Source organism: Nannospalax galili, unplaced genomic scaffold (genome assembly GCF_000622305.1).
Source record: "Nannospalax galili isolate Female #2095 unplaced genomic scaffold, S.galili_v1.0 scaffold217, whole genome shotgun sequence".
NCBI classification, from domain to species: Eukaryota; Metazoa; Chordata; class Mammalia; order Rodentia; family Spalacidae; genus Nannospalax; species Nannospalax galili.
The window spans coordinates 239,690-261,329 of record NW_008340643.1 but is presented as its reverse complement, the minus strand read 5'-3'; the positions used below and the strand labels follow the sequence as shown (position 1 = coordinate 261,329).

Sequence of the window (21,640 nt, the reverse complement as noted above, 5' to 3'; positions counted from 1 at the left end):
TGTATAACTGTATTAATTCAACTGTGAACCTAGAAAATTACAGCCACTTGTGAAAGAGATTTATTCTTGCTCTGGAGTGTGTTACTGAATATGTTAAAGCTGTAATGAAATGCTTCTTCTAATCATATAGTTATTAAAAATGTTTTAAAATGCCGGGCATGGTGGCGCACGCCTGTAGTCCCAGCGCTTGGGAGGCAGAGGCAGGCGGATCTCTTTGAGTCCAAGGCCAGCCTAGTCTATGTAGTGAGTTCCAGGACAGCTGGGACTACAGGGAGACCCTGCTTCAAAAAGACAAAAAAAAAAAAAAAGTGAACCTAGAAACTTGCACCCACTTGTGTACGAGATGTACTGTTGCTCTGGAGTGTGTTACTGAATATATTAAAGCTGTAGTGAAAAGCTTCTAATCATGTAGTTATCAAAAATTTAAAGACATATAATGATTTTTAAAAAACCCTCCTACTTATTCATATCTAGTCTGATCAAATGCTGACAATAAGTGACTGATGAGCACTTGGTCCTAAATAAGACATCTGTCACCACCACTAACAACCCAAGGCCCAGGAAACATCATAGAAGAAGAGGTGAAAAGAATATAAGTCCCAGAGGATAGAAAGGAGTGCTATGCAACATTGCCATTCAGATACGACAAGGCTACTGCAATAATGAGCGCACAGTAGCAACAGATATCCACACAAGGTCGGGCCCTACAGCATAATATCATGAACAGAAGAGATGCCTGTGAGGCTCCTCCTCTTCCTGAGAAGCTGTTGACTGCTAATGGTTGCTGGGGGGGGTGTGTCATTTTCTTCAATGATGTAACCACTGGGAACTAGTTAGATAGAAAGGGTTCAGAGGGAAAGGAAGCATTATAACTGGGTCTAATAGGGTGTGGATCTTATCATACATTGTATATATGTATGGAACTGCCAAAAATAAAACGAAATTTAGAAAGCCTCAAAAAAAATTTTTTTTAAAAAAAGCACTGGCTGCTCTTGCAGAGGACCCAGGTTGGATTCCCAGCACCCACATAGCAGCTAACAACCATTCTTAACTCCAGTTCCAGGGGATCTAATGCCCTCTTCTGACCTCCGTGGGGATTGCAGGACACGGGTGCACTTAAATACATGCAGGCAATACACTCATACACATAAAATAAAAAATAATAAATAAAAATTTTAAAAAGACATCCTCTGCCAAGATGTCTAACAATAGAGAGAAAAGGGGAAATGGCATGTGGTACAGGGCCCAAAAGTTCTATTTTAAAATGACTGACCAAGTCTGGAGATACAGCTCAGTCAACAGGGAGCTTGTCGAGCATGCAAGAAGACCTGGGTTAATCTCCAGCACTGCAGGAACCAGGTATAGTGGCTCAAGCTTGTATCCCAGCACTCTGGATGTAGAAGCAGGAGGTTCAGGAGTTCAAAGTCATCTAGGCCAGCCTGGGCTGAATGAGGCCCTGTCTCAAAAAATAAAAACAAAATAATAATACAGTAAAATATCTGCCCAAACACATAGTTACCTTTTCTCTTACATTAAAACCCAATAAGATAAGTTAAAGAAATCCACAGTAGCCCTGAGAACCTAAGAAGTGCTACTAACAGATTGGTGAAGAATTCCAAGGAGCTGTGAAACAAATTGAGATGGAATAGGATAAAAAGCTTAAGAACCCCAAACTTTGTGCAAAGAAGAACCCTTGGAAAGATAATAAATTTAGAGGCAGTAGGACTGAAAGAAGAATAGCAAGCTACATGACTGCAGAGCTGGGAAACACCACAACCAGCGTGCTTCTCTATCTTCTTTAGCAGGACTAATGCTAGTATTCGCTCAATCCTGTCTCTCTAAAATGGATTATGAATATTGCTCAACAATGGTGAAGCCAGAGAAATGGGGCAAGGTACCTATAAACTGTAGTTTTCATGCAGAATGGGAGTCCTGCTACCCTACCCCTCAAAAAAATTCCCACAAACTCTACAAATAATAAATAAATAAATAAATAAATAAATAAATAAATAAATAAATAAGCAAGCAAGCAAGTAAAGCAGACAGCAAGCATCATACAAAGACAACTTTGCTCTAGGTATGGTGACACATGTCCATGATCCCAGCACTCAGGAAGTAGAGACAGGAGGATCAGGGGCTCAAGACTGGGCTAAATGAAATCCTGTCTTAACAAAAAATAGATATCATCTTTCAAGTAGAGTTTCACAAAGAACTCTATGTCTGAGAGTATACTGTTGGGAAAACAGGGAAAGGATGTGAGACAAGGAGACAGAATATCTATCAAGAAGAGTTCAATGGGTTGTGTAAGGGAAATACAGAAAACAGTCTTTCTCCTAATTTTCTCCTTTCTTGTAAGCAAGGCAGCACTGTACACTTTCAAAATGCACGACATGATCAACATCACATTTCAGGTAACTGTAATACAGATAAGGTATTAGACTTACTACCTGATAAATAACCTGTTCAAGATAGAAGATATCTGTGGTTGCAACTTCTTCCAAGTTCTTAACTGGCTGAACTACTTGGTGACCAACAGTCAGGAAGAAAACACTAGGAACAAGTAGTAAAAACATGGGAAGCATGTCACATTAAATTCTCCACAAGACAAAGACCTGCTCACTTCTGCCCTCTAAACCGGTCAGCAAAGTCAAATGACTACAAAGTCAGGAAACTGAAGAAGTTGCCCACACTCAAACATCATACACACACAATAGTAAATAAATAAATGAAACATAAAAAAATAAAAGTCAAGGTGAACAGTGACTGAGGACAAGGTTGTCCTCTGTCCTCTACCACATATCCCCATACGTGTACACATACACCTGTATACAAACAAACACATATACACATAGAGAACATTTAAGCAGCATGCTTCATACAATAAAGTTCTGATAGCTAAACAATAGTTCCAGAAGTGCAAAATGGAATAGAAGCAATATTTTAAAAGATTTTTTTCCCACAACTCAAAACATTGTGTGTTCTCAGAGGGATACACCAAATAAATGCAGGATAAAAAAAAAAATCCATGACTAAAGATAGTGCAAAGAAACTGCTAATCAAATACAAAAACAAAAAAGTCTGAAAGGGGGAGCCAAGAAATAATAACCTACCTACAAAGAAACTACAAGTAAATTAACCACAGACTTCTCATTAACAAGATTTTCCAAAACATTAGAGACTCACCTTATCTAAGCGCAGAGGGCAAACAATAATGGCCATGGGGGGAGCACTTCATGGGAGGGGAGAAAGAACGCAGTGATATAAAAGAGGAAAGAGGAATAACAGAGTTAGGAATGGTCACAGGCCATAGGAGGGAATCTAATACTATTCTTCTGTTAAAAAGATATAGTATTAAACTAATTCCTAATTATTTATTGTTATACCCACAGATGAATGCATCTGTCAATTCACAGCAAAGAAGCTTCCTTATGCAGGTGGTGATTAACACTGAGACCAATAACTTGCCAATGCACAATAACAGGATATAGAGTGCTTATCTCTGAATAGGTCACCTTTTTCAAACTTCTGCCTTCCAAAGCTGAGGGATCCTTGTGGAAGAGGGGACAGAAAGATTTTAAGAGCCAGAAGTGATGGATGACCACAATGGATGACAGGTTGTCAGTTACTCAAATGTACTCACAGGATGGTGAGTACATATATATACATATATATATATGTATATATGTAGAGAGAGAACATATATATATATAGAGAGAGAGAGAGAGAGAGGTGTGTGCGCACACATATATACAGAGAGGTGGGAAAGAGAACATGAAATTGGGTATGGGGTATTTAGGGGGTGCATAGGGGAGGTTATCTAAATATGATCAAAATATAGTGCATGAAATTTGCAAAAATTCAAAAGAAATAGAAAAAAAATCCAAACAGCAATTGTCTACCTCAACTTCTGTACCCAGTTTAGCAATCATTCAACAGAGAAAAATGAACTAGGGGCATTTTCAGAACATTAACTAAATTTACTACTCATGGACTCTTACTGAAAGTACTTAAGCACATTATTCATAAAGAATGTGAGGCTCTCTGAAGAAGCTGCATATGTATGAAAGATTTTGCAGACTGCTTGACCTTGGCTGAGCACACTGCGGTTGTGGAGAGATGGGCTGGCTGATTTAGGTCAAGAACCAAATTATTTTGGGTTACCTTTTATCCTTTTTCAATAGCTTGTTTTTGACCTGAAACCTCTTGAGTTTTAGATAAAACTCTTCAAACGCATCACTAAGCTTACCACACCTACCTAGCTCCCTCAACCCTAAAGCTAAGAATGTAATAAAAACATCTAAAGCCTATAATTTACCCCACCTACCTAGTAACTCTGCCTATATGCCCATCAATTCAAGAGCTTCTTTTCTGTGACTATAAAAGTTCACGTATTCTTTTCCATAGCCGAACATGTCATTCAGGATAACTTGAATCCATGTTCTTGGGTCATGGATCTTGTCTCAGAAGAGATTTTCACCTTTCCTTAGAGTTAGCATTTTTATACTAACAGACAGAAACTGAGCCAACAAGTCAAGTATGTTGTGAAAGAAGCTAAGAAATTTGAAAAACAATGGTGGATATTCACTACTTTTATAGGCTTAAGGTGGTTTAATCAAAGCAAAATTGATACATAAGAAATATTATCATGGGGCTGGAGAGATGCTCAGGGGTTAAGAACATTGGTTGTTCTTGCAGAAGACCTGAGTTTGAATCCCAGCACCCACATGGCAGCTAACAACTGTCCTTAACACGAGTCCCAGGGGATCTGACAGCCTCTTCTGCTTCTGACCTCCACGGGCATTGCACGACACGGGTACACTTACCTACATGCAGGCAATACACGTGTACACATAAAATAAAATTTAAAAAAAGAAATATTATCATGAAAGAGGTCATAAGGGTTAAGAAACCATTCTAAAATCTTGGTCTGATTTTGGAGAATAGGGATAATAATTAAGTTTAGATTTAAGTAAACATGTATATTAAAATTTCAAGAGAAACAAAATTTCTGACCCAACAAAGAGCTCAAAAAGCAAGGATACGACGTGCAGGGAGACAGGAAATAATCCTGTGTTTGCCTGGAATACACTGCAAGTGGATAGCAAAAAAAAAGAGTTTAAAACATGGCAAAGCGTGAAAGCCCCTAAGTGGCTTGCTGAAGGGGCACTGTGAAACTGCAGGGGGGCTGCAATCTTCTTCAGGATCTTGCTCCTCCAGCCACCAACCACTACCCATGACCCACAGGCAAAGGCAGAGGGAAAAGTCCTGAGGGTACTCATTGTGATACAGTCTTATGATGCTGCCCTGGGGCACAGGAGCAATGCCAGAGGAGCAAGGCACTTTCTCCAGATCATTCCATCTCAATCACAGGAAGCAAAGACAGTGATTAACTTCTACCCTTAAGACTTCAGGTGAGAACCCTTCAGCAAGGGGAGGAGGGCTGTACCCTACTTCTGGGAGTGGGCAGGATTCCACACAGAAGCCAACATAACAGCCAGACAGGCAAGACCCCAAGACTTCAACCTAAACCCAAGGCTCAATCAGCGTTACAAAGACCACATTCCACTCTACCAAGGAAAGGAAGTTCCAGGAACAGTAAAACGAAATTCAAGAGACAAAACAACAACAACAAAAATCCTAAAGAGCCTGTAAAAAGACATTCACCAAGGCAAAGATCAAAGGTGGGGGGACACATGAAATTCTGAATAGGGCACATACTAATTCTTGCTCTAATACAAAGTGTCACTAAGAGAATCTGAAGCCTGAGGTACTCAGAAGGTAACCACAATGATAGAAGAAAAAAAAAAAGCCCAACTCTTAACAAGATTAACTCAAATCCCAATGTTAAAGGCCTAGCAGTAAGAAAAACATGCCTGTGCAAAACATACAAATGATATATCTTAGTCTCTAGCATTGCATACAGTAAGTCAGGCTTGCAACAATTAAAAAAAAAAAAAAACTAAACCACAAGGCATTAGAGAAGACAAAGAAACAACCACTCAGAAACATAAAGAGAGCCAAACACAATTGCAAATATCTAAAATGAAATTTACAGTGCTGTTAATCAGTATGTTGAGAACTCTAACCCTCAAAAAGAACAAGATGTAAAATCAGATGGGTAATTTCAGCAGGGAAAAGGAAACTGTAAGAAGGAATAAAATGAAACTTACAAACAGAACCCTACTTCAATGAGCTCACTAGCAGACCCCACTCAGGCAAGGAACACAAGCAGGGAGCTTGAAGGTGGGTAAACAACACAGAGGGAAAAATGTCTAATAGTCAAGATCTGTCAGACAGTATCAGAAGTCCTGACATAATATAACTAGAACTACAGAAGGAAGAGAGAATGGGACAGAAGTACTTGAAGAGATAATGGCTAAAAGTATTCCCAAATTATCATGACATGTAAACCACAAAATCTAGATAATCCAAGAAAAGAAAGGAAGATAAAAAAAAATTAATAGATTACTGGGGCTGGAAAAATGGCTTGGGGGTTAAGAGCACTGGCTGCTCTTGTAGAGAACATGGGTTTGATTCCTAGCACCCACACAGTGGCTAACAACCATCTATAAACTCCAGTTCCAGGAGATCCAACACCCTCTTCTGGCTTCTGCAGGCACTGCATGACAGGGGTGCACTTGCATACATGCAGGCAAAACACTCACTCATACACAAAAAGTAAAACAATAATAATAATTTAATAGATTACATACTCATAATATATTACAACCATTACTTAGTAACACTGAAGACTGAATTCCAAAGCCCTACCATTACCACTCCTTCAAAAACCCAAACTCCTCTGTCAACATGATTACCTGGTTATCAGTTCAGCATGATGGCCATTATATAATGGTCACTTCTGTTCGGGTCACCACTGTGTAACTTATTAGTTAAACCTATATCATAAGCCTATACCCCACTACGAGAGACTGGGGTGCAAGTTTTCTGGGAAAAGTGGGGCCTATAAATTAATCCAAAGATTGTGAGGAAATTTTAAAATATTGGGCAATCTTGGAACTGGATAGCTCAGTGGTTAAGAGCATTGGCTGCTCTTACAGAGGACCTGGGCTTAGGTGCCAACAACCACATGATAGCTAACAACTATTGGTAACTCCAGTTCCAAGGGATCCATCACCATCCTCTGACCTCCATGGGCATTGCATGACATGGGTGCACTTACATACATGCACGCAAAATAGTCAAACACATAAAATAAAAATGAATTTTAACAAAAAATACTGGGCAAGCCAAAAAGGTAAAAGTCTACTGCAATATGTTCATCTAATTTATTTCAGGGCAGATTCTTTGGTAAAATCATTGTATCCCCTAAGAGTGTTTTTATCAGGCAATATTTTACCTCAACATGGAAGCAAGTTTACAAATGGTTTGCCAGTCTACAGGATCTAATTAGCAAGTAGGGGTATGTGAAGACACATGAAAGATAAGCCAACATGGCCAAGCATGGTGACACTCGACTTTAGTCCTAGCACTCAGGAGGCAGAAGCAAGCAGATCTCCATGAGTTCGAGGCCAGTCTGGTCTATATAGATAGTTCCAGGCTAGCTAGAGCTGCATAGTGACATACTGTCTCAAAAAAAAAAAAATCGTTTTGGGGTGACAGATGGCTAAGCAGTTAAGAGCACTTGCTGCTGTTGCAGAGAACTTGGGTTCAGTTCCCAGCACCCACATGGCAACTAACAACTGTCTGTAACTCCAGTTCCAGGAGATCTAATATCCTCTTCTGACCACCATGGGCATTGCATGTATGCAGTATACTTATATACATGCAGGAAAATATTCATACGCTAAAAATGAAAAATAGAAAAATAAAAAATTACTTTAAAAACTAAGCAACATCTTTACACAATGTCAGTTTTGTTGATGGCAAAGGAAGAGGAGGGATATGGGAAGGAGAATGAGGGAGGGGTACAGGGAGAGGGAAAGAGAGGCTGATTCTTAGGGACCAGAACTCTGCATTTACATAAACTAGTACAATAAATCATGAAAAAACTCAACAAAGTGCTACTCAAAGGGCTATCAACTTTGGCCTGCCCTCATCTGCTGTACTGCAATCACTGGTGGAAAAGATTCTGGAGCCCCATAGGGAGCCATCCGCACCTACTCATGCACCAATGTGGACCCAACAATGGCACAATTATGTCCTTATGCAGGTGACTAAGCAGGGTATCTCTACAAGGACAGACATTTCCACAGGGTGAGCAGAAAGGAAGATGCAATAGATAAGTACATGATAGAGAAGTCAGGGAACAAGGAGAAGGCACTGGCAGGAAGAGATGCTGGAGGGCAGAAAAAGGGCACCCTTCACAGGAGAAAAGTCTACTGAGCATTTCCTATGTGCCACATGCTGAGACACACCATGACATCACAGAGCTTCTAGCACAAAACAAATACCATAAGCTTTTCCATTTTCCTAAGACCCTCCCCCTATTAAAGCTACTGGTTTTAATAATTCATGTAACTCTCACGTAAAAGCTAAAATGAACAGAATAAGGGTTATTTGAGTCATAAAGAAAACCAAGTTTCTCAGTACAAGCATGAATATGAAGCATGAATTCACATTTTTTGGATGGGTTATTTTCGTTTTGTTTTGTTGGTTTGTTTTTGCAATTCTTCCATTCTTAGATCTAAGTATTGAACATACACTCTATCTGAAAAGTCCCTTCCCTCTACCTGACATTTCTGGGCCTCTCTTAAGACTCCCCGACCCACCCATAAACCACTCTCTGTTGATCTCTGTCCCTTTATTTATATTTGCCTTAAGTCTGCCTCCTCCAGCCTGGGCCTTCCGCATTCTATCTTTCCATTTGAATGTGCATATTACCCAGTACTTTAGTCGCTGCTTTTGTCCTCTCCTGCTGGCTTATAAACCCCTTAAGGGCAAAACACCCCCATTTGTCTCCTATCCTCACTACCTACATGGATGACCACATCCTTTCAGTTGCCTAAACACCCACATACACAAACTGTTACCTTAGCATAAGGTCAGCCAAGAAAGTCTGAACTTCATTTACCAACCCTGCACATAGGGACTGACAGACTTCAAAATACACCTCTTAATCAAGATCAAGAGCTCAGAAGACTAGAGAAACCACTAAGAAAAAAAAAAGTTGGCTTCAAACTCTTAATTTGGAAAAGAGGTCATTCTTTTTAAGTATATGCCCTGGGCTCAAGGGAAAATGAAAAAAGTAATGGCATAAACCATTTACAAGCTCTTCAAGTCACCACCACCAGGAAAGTGAGGGAGTGCCACCAAGGAGGGAAAGAGGAAGGGAAGGAGGGAAGGAAGGGAGGAAGGGACAAAGAGAGGGAGGGTGAGCAGGTATAGAATGAATTGTTCAATAAAGCCTAAGAACTCACCCCAAAAGTAAGCTAAGTTAAAGGCTACATCAAAATGTAGGTGTCAAAGGAAATCATGGAAGGAGGAGGTACTGCTGTGGTTATTCTTTTCAAATGCAGAGGGAGAAAGTGGCAACAGCAGCATTCAAAACAGGCAGGCGGGAGCTAACAATTCTAAACCAAGGAAGACCTGAAAGATCACTGCTTACTCAGTGAAGCAAGCCAAAATTCTGTATGGCTGAAGATTTTCTTAAATTAAATGTGCAGGGTTTTTTTAATTGAAAGTTTGTTCTCTTTACACATGTTGCCCTGAGAATAAGGAAAAGGACTGACTGAAAGTTAACAAGCCCAGAGTGAGGCCTGGTGGAGCCTGCTTCCCTGCCCTAGGGAAGGAGAGGTAGGTGTATCTCTGTGACTTCAAGGCCAGCGAGGTCTTCATAGTGAGTTCCAGGTCAGCTGGAGCTACAGGGAGACCCTGCCTCAAAAAAGAAAGAAAAAGGAAAGAAAAAAAGAAAGAAAAATAAGCTAAATGCCAGGCATGGTGGTACGTACTTATAATTCAAAGTCATTCCCTGCTACAAAGCAAGTTAGAGGCCAGCGTCGGCTACATGAGTCTGTCTTAAATTAATAATAATAATAATAGTAATAAACATGAATATGCTGGGATGTTTACTGTAGAAGGAAACAAATCAGAATATCAAAAATAAGCAGCTTTACAGAACCGGCACATACATAAGCTAGAGTGAACACAAAGTCTCACACATGGGATGGGGAGATGGCTCAGTGGGTTAAGAGTATGAGGACTTAAGTTCAAATCCCCAGCACCCATGTAAAAAGCCAAAAATGGCCAATCACATCTGTAACCCCATCGCTTTGGGGGATGGAAGACAGAATTGCCGGGGCTTGCTGGCCAACCAGGAGGTTCAATAAAAGACCCAGACACACACACACACACACACACACACACACACACACACACAAACATGAGACAGAGAGAAGAGAGAGTTAAAAAAAAAAGTCTGACTAAGAATAGTTTAATATAAAGGGCAAAGTCACAGAATGGGATCCAGATTTGAAACAAGCACTCTTCCTGAAGTCACCTACTCTTATCTAAAGACACTGTAAGTGCTCAAATACTATTTCACAAAATAAGAAATGGCATGCATACTGAAAAACATTAAACTGGATCCAAGATACTGTGTTTGGAAAAACAAAATCATGATGAAATTTTAGTGTTGATATACCACAAAAACTTTTCATTAAGGTATTAAATACCAGTTCAGGCTTGATGGTGTACACCTTTAATCTCAGCAATCGGGAGGTGGAGGCAGGTGGATCTATGTGCATTTGAGGTCGGCCTGGTCAACATAGAGAGTTCCAGCATAGTCAGGGCTACACAGTGAGACCTTGTCTCAAAAAACAAAGCAAAACAAAACAAAACAAGAAGACATTAAATATCTTCAGCAGATTAAACAGTATGGAGAAGTAGCATAGTTTTTAGTCTAAATACGGAAAAGAACTAAAACTGATAGAAAAAAATATTTTAATTCAGTTATAAATAGAAATGAAATTCCTATATAAGGTTAACAGAATGGTGAGGGAGAAAAGGAATCTTTAGAAAATTAAAGATAATTTCTATAAAAACAATGAAGAGTACCACAGATGACAATCAATCAAGGAAGCAGTTGCAAAAATTTTTAATGAGATGGGAAGAATATTTTAGCTTGCAGAGATTATGACCTTTCTGACAAATTATTAATCTTCTGTTGAGCTAAAATCCTTGGCTTTTTTGCAGCCCTGCATTTCATCTAACACCCCTGCTTAAAACCTTCGAGTTTCCCAGGAGAAAGGAATATTTTTTTAAAAAAGCAACACTGGGCATACTAAGCCTTTTCAAGATCTGGCATCTGTCTCCTTCTGTTCTGTCTTTGGCTTCCCTCCTTTCCAGTCATTTTAGATTTCTTCTAGCTCTTTTTTTAATTTTTAATTTTTAAAATTAGAATACAAGGTATTAGATATTATGGTTTTCTTTTTTAAGAAAAATTTTTATCTTTAATTATGTTTATGTGGGGAGGGTTATGTGCACAGGAGTATAGATGCCCACCAAGAGCAGAAGACCGTGTCGGCTAGGGTTACAGTTGTGAGCCACTTGACCTGGGTGCTGGAAACTAAACCCAGATTCTTCACAATCATATTATGTAAATTTACCACTGAGTCATCTCTCCAGCCCCTCGTTACGGCATTTTCAAACAATGTGGTTTTTTTAGTATATTCTCTTCCTCTTCCCTTCTCCCTTCCAACCCCTTTGTAACTTCTCTTCCAGTCACTTTTCAGCTTTCATGTCACATACATCCTTTCCTCCCCCTGCCCTTCCTCAGAGCCTCTTTTGGCCCTCTCTGGATCGCCTTTCTAGTTTTTTAGGCTTTATCTACATTTAAAACCATTTACATACATACACACTTGCATACATTACAAGCTAGGACCCAAGATTTTGTTTTTCAGAAGTCTCTCCTTACCTCAAGGCATTTGCACCTTCTGTCTTGGAAAACTTATTTCCCCAATTACAGCAAATCCTTCTTAATCTTCAAGACTCACTTAAAAGTTACCTCCTCAAGATGGCCTTCCTATCAGCTCCTCAGGATAGACTGATCACCCTGACCATGTTATTTATTCCCACAAGGTCCTTCCCCACTGCCTCCAACTCAGGACCAGGCTGACTTATCACTTGACAGCCTCTAGCAGCCTGACACACAGTAGGTACTTATTAAGTATTTGAACGACCCCCTCTGGAGTAAGTTAGATAGGTTATTTTAGAAAGAACTGATAAAGTATGCAATACCAATTTGCACAAAATTAGCTTTTGTTTACCACAACCATTTTCAAAAAGCACAATTAAGATCCTTCTTCTCATTGACTCTCCCTTGAGAAGCCTGTACCCACACCTGAGTGTATCTTATTCTTTCCCTAAGTGTCTATTAACCACCCCACCACCCACCACCACCTTTATGCTTATCTCTATGTTTTAAAAAATTCTTTTTTTTTAGATTTATTTGTCTTTATTTTATGTGTAGGAGTGTTTTGCTTGCATGTATATAAGTGCACCTGTGTCATATAATGCATTTCAAAACCAGAAGAGGGCATCAGAACCCTTGGAACTGGAGATACTGACAATCATTAGCTGCCATGTGCATGCTGGGAACCAAACCTAGGTCCTCTGCAAGAGCAGACAGTGTGTTCTTAATCACTGAGCCATCCAGTCCCCACAAAATTCTTTTTAACAAACTCTGATTCTGCTTTAAAAAAAAATACTTTTTTTTGTGCTCATTGCTCAATCTGAAGTTAGTGGTAATATTATTATTGATTATTACTAGCAACTAAAGTCAGTATGGCAGTATGTCCCATAGGAAGCTGACAAACCAGGGAGGAGTGTCTTGTTTTGTGGCTAAATTCTAGAATGTGTCACATCTAAACCATCTGAAAATCTCTGAAAGAGTCTACTCATCAGGAAATTAGTTTCTGCAACTGACCAACATCACTGCAATCTGGCAAATCCAAGCCAGCAAGTTTTTTTCAACTACCATTATCACAGTTTTCTGGAGGGCAGGGGTGTATACATGTGTACGTGTTCTTCTGTGCATGTGCATGTGTACACAGATGTTGACATCTGGTGCCTTCCTCTACCACTTTTCACCTTACTGAGATAAACTCTCTCACTGATCTTGGAGCTCACTGACTCGGCTAGACTGGCTGGCCCACAAGCCCCCAAGCTATCCACTCCAGTGCTGCAGTTACAAGTGTGCGGTGCCACACTCAGCTTTTTTAAATGTGGGTGCAGGGGACTGAATTCAGGCCCTGATGCTTGCACAGCAAGCATTTTACCAAGAGTTATTTCCCTAGCCCTACTTACCACCATTTTTTACGTGAGATTTCTTTCTGATGTGAGTGCATATGTTTAATCTGATAATTATAATTTAATCTCATACTGCAAAGGATCTAATCTTTAGGCATGATGCTAAAACTGTAAGCTCTAAAACTGTAACTTACCTAAAATAATTTAAGGTGATCTAAACAAACAACAACAAAAAAACATGGGCCAGTGATGATTCAGTGGATAAAAACATGTTTCCTGCCAAGTCTGCCGACCTGAGTTCAATCCAGAATCCATATGGTAGGAGAGAACCAACCCTTGTAAACTATCCCCTAACCTCCACACATGCACTGTGTACACACACACACACACACACACACACACACACACACAAAATAAGTGAACAATGTTTCTAAAAATCCATGTATTTATCCATGTTTTATTAGCCTCCAGAAACCTAAGTTTTCTTGTTATCAAAATAACTCATATATCGAAAGTTATTGCAGGGCTGGAGAGATGGCTCATCAATTAATACCTCTTGCAGAGGACCAGGGTTTGGTTTTCAACACCCACATAGTGGTTCATAGCTGTCTGTAACTCCAGTTCCTAGGGACCCAATGCCTTCTTTTGGTCTTCTCAGGCACTGCAAGTATGTGGTACACAGACACAGACTCAGGCATACACACATACATGTAAAATAAGTAAAACAAATTAATCTTTTTGTAAAAAAATTGGCTGGGTGTGATAACTCACACCTTTAATCCCAGCTCTCAGGAGACAGAGGCAGGTGGATTTCTGTGAGTCCAAGGCCAATCTGGTCTACAGAGCCAGTTCCTGTCAAGCCAGGGCTACAAAGTAAGACTTGTCTCAACACACACACACACACACACACACACACACACACACACAAAGTTATTGCCAGAAAACACTTTACATGCTACTATTTGGTATCAGGCCTCTCTCTTACAAAGGATACAAAAATAACAAAAGAAACATACCCACAACTGTTAAAAAATTTCAAAAAGACACTTTCAAACCAGTTATGATTGAATTGACAGTAAACTATTAATATCAGGCCAGTGCTGTGTGTCTAATCTTATTGAAAATCCAGACACAGCCTACCACACAGTTATTGATTTATCCACCTGGCACTTGTAATGGTCACTTTCCCACAAGAAATTCACTTTCCCACAAGACATGTTTATCTAAAAGTTAGACACAATTTTCAAAGCACTCTATTTCCAACCAAACCATTACATTCCTCTATTACATATGTACCCAAAAGATATTATCCCTTAGCTACCCCCTGAGCAGTCCCCATCTACATCATCAACATGCTAGGTAAAGCCATTAGCTTGAGTTGTACCATTTATGGTAGTCTGTGATCCCAAGTTGGCTTTCCTCCCCAGTCCACTATAGAAAATAACTAAGAAGAAAATGATACATATCTGAATCCTACAGCCATCCAGTCTGAAGCAGCCCAGAAAGTAGAGGTTTGAATATTTTGATTCAATGAAGCCTGCTCTACAGCTTGAACCGTACAGGTGCTATGTCAAGGAAGATTAGAGCTCAAACAAAATGCACAATGTCACTGGTTTAATATCAAGAAAACCAATTATTTTGTCCACGATCTTATATCTGAAAGCAATTTCGTCTTGTACAATCATTATATGACTTTTCCCTTGATTTCTTTGCTCTACATTTCCAACATATCATTAAGAACACTATCATTTTATTTGCCATTTTATAAAAAGAACAAACAAGGGCTGGGGATGTGATTCAGTTGGTAAAGTGTTTGCCGAGCACATTCAAGGCCCTGGGTTTGATTCCCAGAACCACATAAATCAGGTGTGATGGTGCATATCTGTAATCCCAGCACTCAGAAGATGGAGGCAAGTGGAAGAGGAGTTAAAGGTCAGTCTTGGTTACAAAGAGAGTTTGTCAACAGCGTGGACTACATGAGACCCTGTCTAAAATAAAATAAAATAAAATAAAATAAAATAAAACCACAAATACAAGGTAACTTATACCATTTGTAGTATGATTCTTCAAATTCTGCTATGTATTACACTTAGACAAAAACTTGAAAAATGGGTCAGTGTGATGGCTCAGAGGGTAAAGGTGCTTGCTTCCAAGCTTAATGATCTGAGTTCAATCCCAGGGACCCATATGGTGAAAGAAGAAAACTGACACCTGCAAGTTGTCCTCCGACATCAACACACACACTGTGCCATATGCACCCATACACATATACACACAAAATAAATAAAATATAATACACTAAGTGACAACAGTGATTTTTATTAAAAAAGAGAGAGATGGTAAGTTCTTTCATTCTTTCATATGGACCTCTAAGTATTCTTTCATGGTGTCTTCCTTTAAAAATAATGATGCAGGGGCTGGAGAGATGCCTCAGTGGTTCAGAGTGCTGAATGCTCTTACAGAGGACCCGGGTTTGATTCCCAGCACCCACATGGTGGCTACGAACCATCCTTAACTCCAGTTCTAGGAGTATCCAAAGCCCTCTTCTGACCTCCACAGCATTGCATGACATGGGTACACTCACATACATGCAGGCAATACACTCATAAACATAGAATAAAAATAATAAAATAAAATATTTTTAAAAAATAATGATGCAGGGGCTGGAGAGATTGTTCAGTGGTTAAGGGTACTGGCTGCTCTTGTAAGAGGACCCGGGTTTGGTTTCCAGCAGCCACATGGCAGTTAACAACTGTTCATAATTCTTGTCATGGGCAGTGCATGACACAGGCGCACACTTTTATACATGTAGGCAAAACACTCACACACATAAAATATAAATTTATAATAGGCTGATAAATGGCTCAGCAGGTAAAGGCAACGGCCACCAAGTCCAATGACCTGAGGCCCACTTACTGGAAGGAGAGAAGCAACTCCTGCAAGTTGTTCTCTGAACTCCACATGAGTGCTGTGGAATACAGGAACTGCGCCCCACCCTCTGGTGCCCCACAAAAATCAATAAATGTAGCTTAAAAGTGAAGAAAGAATAATAATAAACACAAGGCTTAAGAAGAAAATTCCCCCTTTTTTTTTTGAGATGTGGCGGGGGGAGCTCATGTTGCCCAGGCTGGCCTTAAACTATTATAGCCAAGAATGATCTTGACCTCTTGGTCTTCCTGCCTCCCAAGTGCTGGAATTACAGGCATGTGCCAGCACATTCAGTTTATGCAGGGTTGGAATTCAGGGCTTCCTGTATGCTACAGATTATGGGTATCTGTCATCACATCCTGTATATATGGTGCTAGGGAATTGAACCCAGGACTTGGTGCAAGTCAGGCAAGTACTCTACCAGAAGTGTTGTATCTCAGCCCCTAAATTCTGCATTCAACAGAAAATTTTTCAGCAGAGTCCAATCTCTGTGATTAAGAAACAAGAATGACATACCTCTTTATATCTCACTTATAAATTTTATTTTAAAGAAGTCATTGTAGTTACAAAAAAGATGCTCATCTGCAAATGATAATGGCTGCATGTCAAGAGCACATCTAGCCAGGACTGGTAGCTCAGGCCTGTAATTCCAACTTGCGATGGTGGGGGGGCGGGGGAGCAGAGGGGGGGAAGCTAAGGCATGAAGAGATCATTCAAGGCCTGCTAGTGGTCAGTTCAAAGTTAGCCTGAGTAACTTAGAGCCTGCAGTCTGGCTGCTAGGGATGTAGGTAGTAGAGTGCCTTCCTAGTATGTGCAAGACCCTGGCTTCAATCCCTATCAACACAGTACATCTAAAAGACAAAACCGAATTCAAGGTGTATCTTCAAAATCTTGATTAGTACAGCAAATTTAATCAAAGTCAGTCAAAAGTTATAATGGAATATGCATAAACATGAAATACCAAGTGCTTAATTAGAAATAATTATCTTTCTTTGGGCATAAATGATTATGTACAACTTTCATTTATGAAGGAACCAAACCAATAAGGTTGTGTTAGAAAAGTCTATACTTTCAGTTGTCCTACCCAGCAGTCTTGATGGAGTCCAGGCCCCCATGTCATCAAAGGTCAGGGAGCTTTGCCAATGAAGCCCATCAAATTCAGGAAGTATATTTAAGCCTCCAGCACCTATCCAAGCATGATGGATAGAATGAACTCAAAGTAAGCTTGAGGAATCAGGCCCTTAGAGAGAAGCAGAAAGCAGGTTTTTGAAAAGCGCAACTTCAAGTCAGACCGGTTTGGATGGCAATTTTGCCTCTTCTGCTGACTAGCTGGCTAATATGCGTAAATTATGTCTGAGCCCATCTGACATGGATGTGGGAAATAAGAAAAACATCTACCTCAGAGAGAGGCTGTGAGAACACATGCATGCATATATCTGTGTGAAGAACGACTTGCTACACTATCTGGTATCCAGTGAGGTTCAATTTCAATAAATATAGTATTCTAAGAATTATAGAACAGGCTATTCAAAAGAAATACCACACCCAAAGCTTGATCCTGATTAGAATCACCCCCAAACCAAATGTTTCTAAGTCAAGAGCTTAATTCAAGGTGTTGACAACCAATTTCAAAGAACTGAATGAACCAGGTCTTTTCAACTCTTTTAAGAAATAATTTTCTGTTCATTTCCAAATCTGAAATGTTTACCTTATTATTCGTCTCTTTAGGTAGAATATCCTTACCCCCAGTTTTCACACCTGCTAACAGAATTGCCTCCAAAGTTCATATCTCAATATGAAAAAATGGAAACATGTGAATGAGAAATGAGGGCCTATCTTTGAGTAATTTTGTCATCTGTGCACTGGTCTATATAAAGAAAATATTCTGAAAACTATCAAAAATTAAAATCCAAACCGGTGGTCATGGTGACTCATGCCTATAATCTCAGCATTTGAGATGCTGAGGCAGGAGGATTGTGACAAAGTTTCAAGCCAGCCTGGGCTACACAGTGAGTTGGTTCAGGCCAACCTAGACTAAAAGTGAGGCCCTGTCTCAAAAAAAAAAAAAAACCAATAACAAAATAAAAACGCAAATGTTAAAATCGTGCATTGTCAAAAAAACATTTAGAATGTTGAGGTAAAGATTGAAAGCAAGAAGAAAAAGCCTACAAAGTGCTTAAATGTAGACTACTGTCCCCTCCTTCACCACCTGGTGACAGGGATCCAGTTCAGACCCATGCACTCTGGCAGTGAGCTTCAGCCCCAGCAATAAAAGTAGTCTTTTGATTGCATTGTTTTCCTAAGTTGAAATATGTGGTCTAACTGACATCTTTAGCTTATGATAAACAACTTTTGAGAGTTGATCTTTTCCCCTATCAAGGAATTGATGTTGTCAAATTATTTGATGTTACTCAAAATAATATCTTGGTGTCTAAAATTATCTGATTCTGAGTAAACAGCCTTTTCTACTCAGAAAACAACTAAATACTTCAAATTTTGCTACTTTTTACCAAAAATAAGGGTTATATAAAGAATTTCTCCCATGTTTTGGATCTATGCAAGTGGATTCATTTGTTCATTTAAATGCCTCATGCTATTATTTGACATCAATTTATTACATGAAGTCACATCCCCATGCTAACTGCCAAAAGTAAGTTATTAGCACACCTTCTAATATCCAAACACTAGGGGAATCTAATACTTTCTTCTGACCTCCATGGGCATTGCACGACCTGAGTGCACTTACATACATGCAGACAATATACTCATACACATTAAAAACAATAAACTATTTTTTAAAAATTACTGCACCTTCAAAATAGAAAACTCCATGTAAAATCTGTTGTTATCAAAAGAATATTTAGCACAGGATACATTTGTTTTACAATCATTCAACCTTCTATTTCTAAGCTATGCGAGATGGTCCTGCAATTTCTCTCAATGGGAACCTTGCCCTTTAAAAACAACAGGGAACATAGTAGATGCCACTCTGATTTAAATAACTCCAAGGATTAAACATTTATTTAGGGACCTTGCATAAGCAAAAATAATGATAAATCAAAACCAGAGATTAAGAGATTCAAAAATCCCTACCAGAAGCCCCTAAATCATTATTAAATTATAAGCCTGAGTAATGCAAAAGGTCATGCTCTCCGGGGAAGGAATGTTATTTCTAATTAATTCTTGTAATATATCAAGTGCTTTTTATTTTTAAAAAAGGATTAGGAGACACACTAAATCAACAAAATCAGGACAGTGAACTGTTTCTGCCTATCAAATGAACCAATGCATGGATTATGATTAAAAGACAATAATTCAAAGGGATCAGATGTCCTTTCCAAATGAGAAGCGACTACTCTGAAATGGCAGATTTCTAATACCCTTGGAATGGTTAACTCCATTTAGTACACTTCTTCTAGAGTTCTACTATTTAATACAGCCAAATGGTTTGGGGGGGTTAATTGCTGGGTTTTGCCTTACTTAGGTTTGCTTGTACCTGTAAAATGCCCGGCATACACAGTTGTCAGCTTTAGCTCCTCAGCTTCTCTCTTCTGGCTCTTTCTCCCCTCACCCACTCTCCCTTTCCACCCCCCACCTCCCTCCCAAAAGATTTCCTTCCCAAATGTTCTTGTCTGCGCATTTGTCAACAGAAACACCCACTGATGGTGTCAAACTGGTAATACTGCTGCAGGCTTTCTTAATAAAGAAATGAAAAGGGCTCGCTAGGTACTTAAATGCCAAATTCTCAAAAGAGGCACGCCTTTTAAATCTTTATTATTAATAAATTCTAATTGGGTTCTTAAATATAAGATTGCACTATCTCCACACTGCACAAACAAGGACAAGGAAAGACTCTTTACATTTCTAAGAAAATATTAAAAACAAATTTACATCTAAATATCATTCACTTGTAATTCAGAAGTGTCTCAGTAAAGATGTCTCTTTTGTAACCCTACAGCAAGAAAGAAACAAGCTGGAAATGTTCCAGCAGATGTTACCTAAAACCATAATCCTATATTCTATACATATGTATGCCTGTGTTCAGCCAAATGCACTCAGACAAATTAATTTCTGTAATCTTTTACATTGCCTACAGAACCACTACATTCAAACAAACCTAAATCAGATGCACAGAAATTATTCTGTGTCAACAATACTTTCGAAAATCAGCTTAAATTTCAGCCAATTAAAATAGTGTTAACAGAATTCTGATCTGCAACTATTCAAATATTACAGCATCCGTCTAATCCCACTGCTGAGACACTAAGGTCAGGCTTTTATTCAAGCATCTGTGCGGTAACACTCAAGTGAAGCGAAAAAACAAAACCCTCCAGGAAGATCTGCTTTTACATTTAAATATGCTCACGTTATTTTTCACCCCTCTATGGACAGGGACTGGGACAGACACACACACACACACACACACACACACACACACACACACAAATGTGTTGATGCGAGAAGAACCTGTTCGTTCTGGAACAAGGTTCCAAATCCCAAGATTCAATTTCTCTGAGAGTCCAAAGGGTAGGAAGATCTGAGAAGGGGCCAATTTTTGCTTCTCCCCAACCACGCCCGCCTTGAACTTCACAGCGACAGCCTGAAACTTGGCCGGTGGAAGGTGGCAGAAAGCCGCGGGGCTGAGAACAGGGCACTCGCCCACCCACCCCGGCAGCCAAGGTCAGAAGGGCCAGGACTTCGAGTCGCAGTCACTGGCGCGTCCCGGCCCCGCTCTCTGGGAACTTAGGTTGGGGGCTCCAGGCTGTCCTCCGCGCAGGCAGAGAAGGGCTTCCCTCGCCACAAGCCCCGGGGAGCCCTGGCCACAGGGGCGGCGGGGCGGGGACGCCGCAGACCTGCAGCCGAGGGGAGCCCCGCCGGGTCCGGCCTTGACCCGCCACCCCTCCGGCATAGTCCGTCGGCCTCCCGGTACCCCCAAACCCAGCCCTAGCCTTTCGGGGAAGCCTCTGGAGATGCGCGCTGGGTAGCTGAGGAAGGGCGACTCCAGCTTGGGACGCCCTCGACGCGTCGCCCCGTTCTCGAGGGACCGGCGCCGACGCCCCTTCAGCCCGCCTGAGGGGACCGACTCGATCCCTTCTCTGGGGACAAGCTGGTGGACTCCGGGTCAAGGTGAGAGGAAGACCGCTTGGCGGGCGGATGCGACTACTCACCCCACCGCGTCTCCCACCTCCAAGACCGGGAAGCCTCTGCTCCGGCGACCACCGTCACTGCTTTACCTTCCCCAAAGGCAGCGACAACTAATCGAAAGCTCCGACCCCGCCCTCTGGCCGGAGCGAACGCGCAGCCTAATTTGCTGATTGCCCCGCCCCGGCTTGCTCATCGGACCAATAGACAAGCTCGTCACACGCGGCCAGTTCCCGCCTCAGCCACGCCTACTTCAGACAAGAACCAATGAGGAAAAAGCGCTCGTGCTCGGGGTCGGGCTCGCGCGCCCCGCCTACGCCGCTCGTTCTAGGATCCTAGAAATCGAAGAATGCTGAGTTTT

The 21,640-nt window shown here is 40.5% G+C and overlaps 1 protein-coding gene across 1 annotated transcript in view; it reads right to left on the bottom strand.

Annotated features, from left to right (window-relative positions):
• Cdkl5 (cyclin dependent kinase like 5) overlaps positions 1-21,419 on the bottom strand; it is a 232,111-nt gene extending 210,692 nt beyond the window's left edge. The window contains exon 1 of the mRNA XM_008835686.3: positions 21,306-21,419. The gene's annotated coding sequence lies outside the window, so the exon portion shown is untranslated. The remainder of the gene's footprint in view (positions 1-21,305) is intronic.
• Positions 21,420-21,640: the final 221 nt, after the last annotated feature.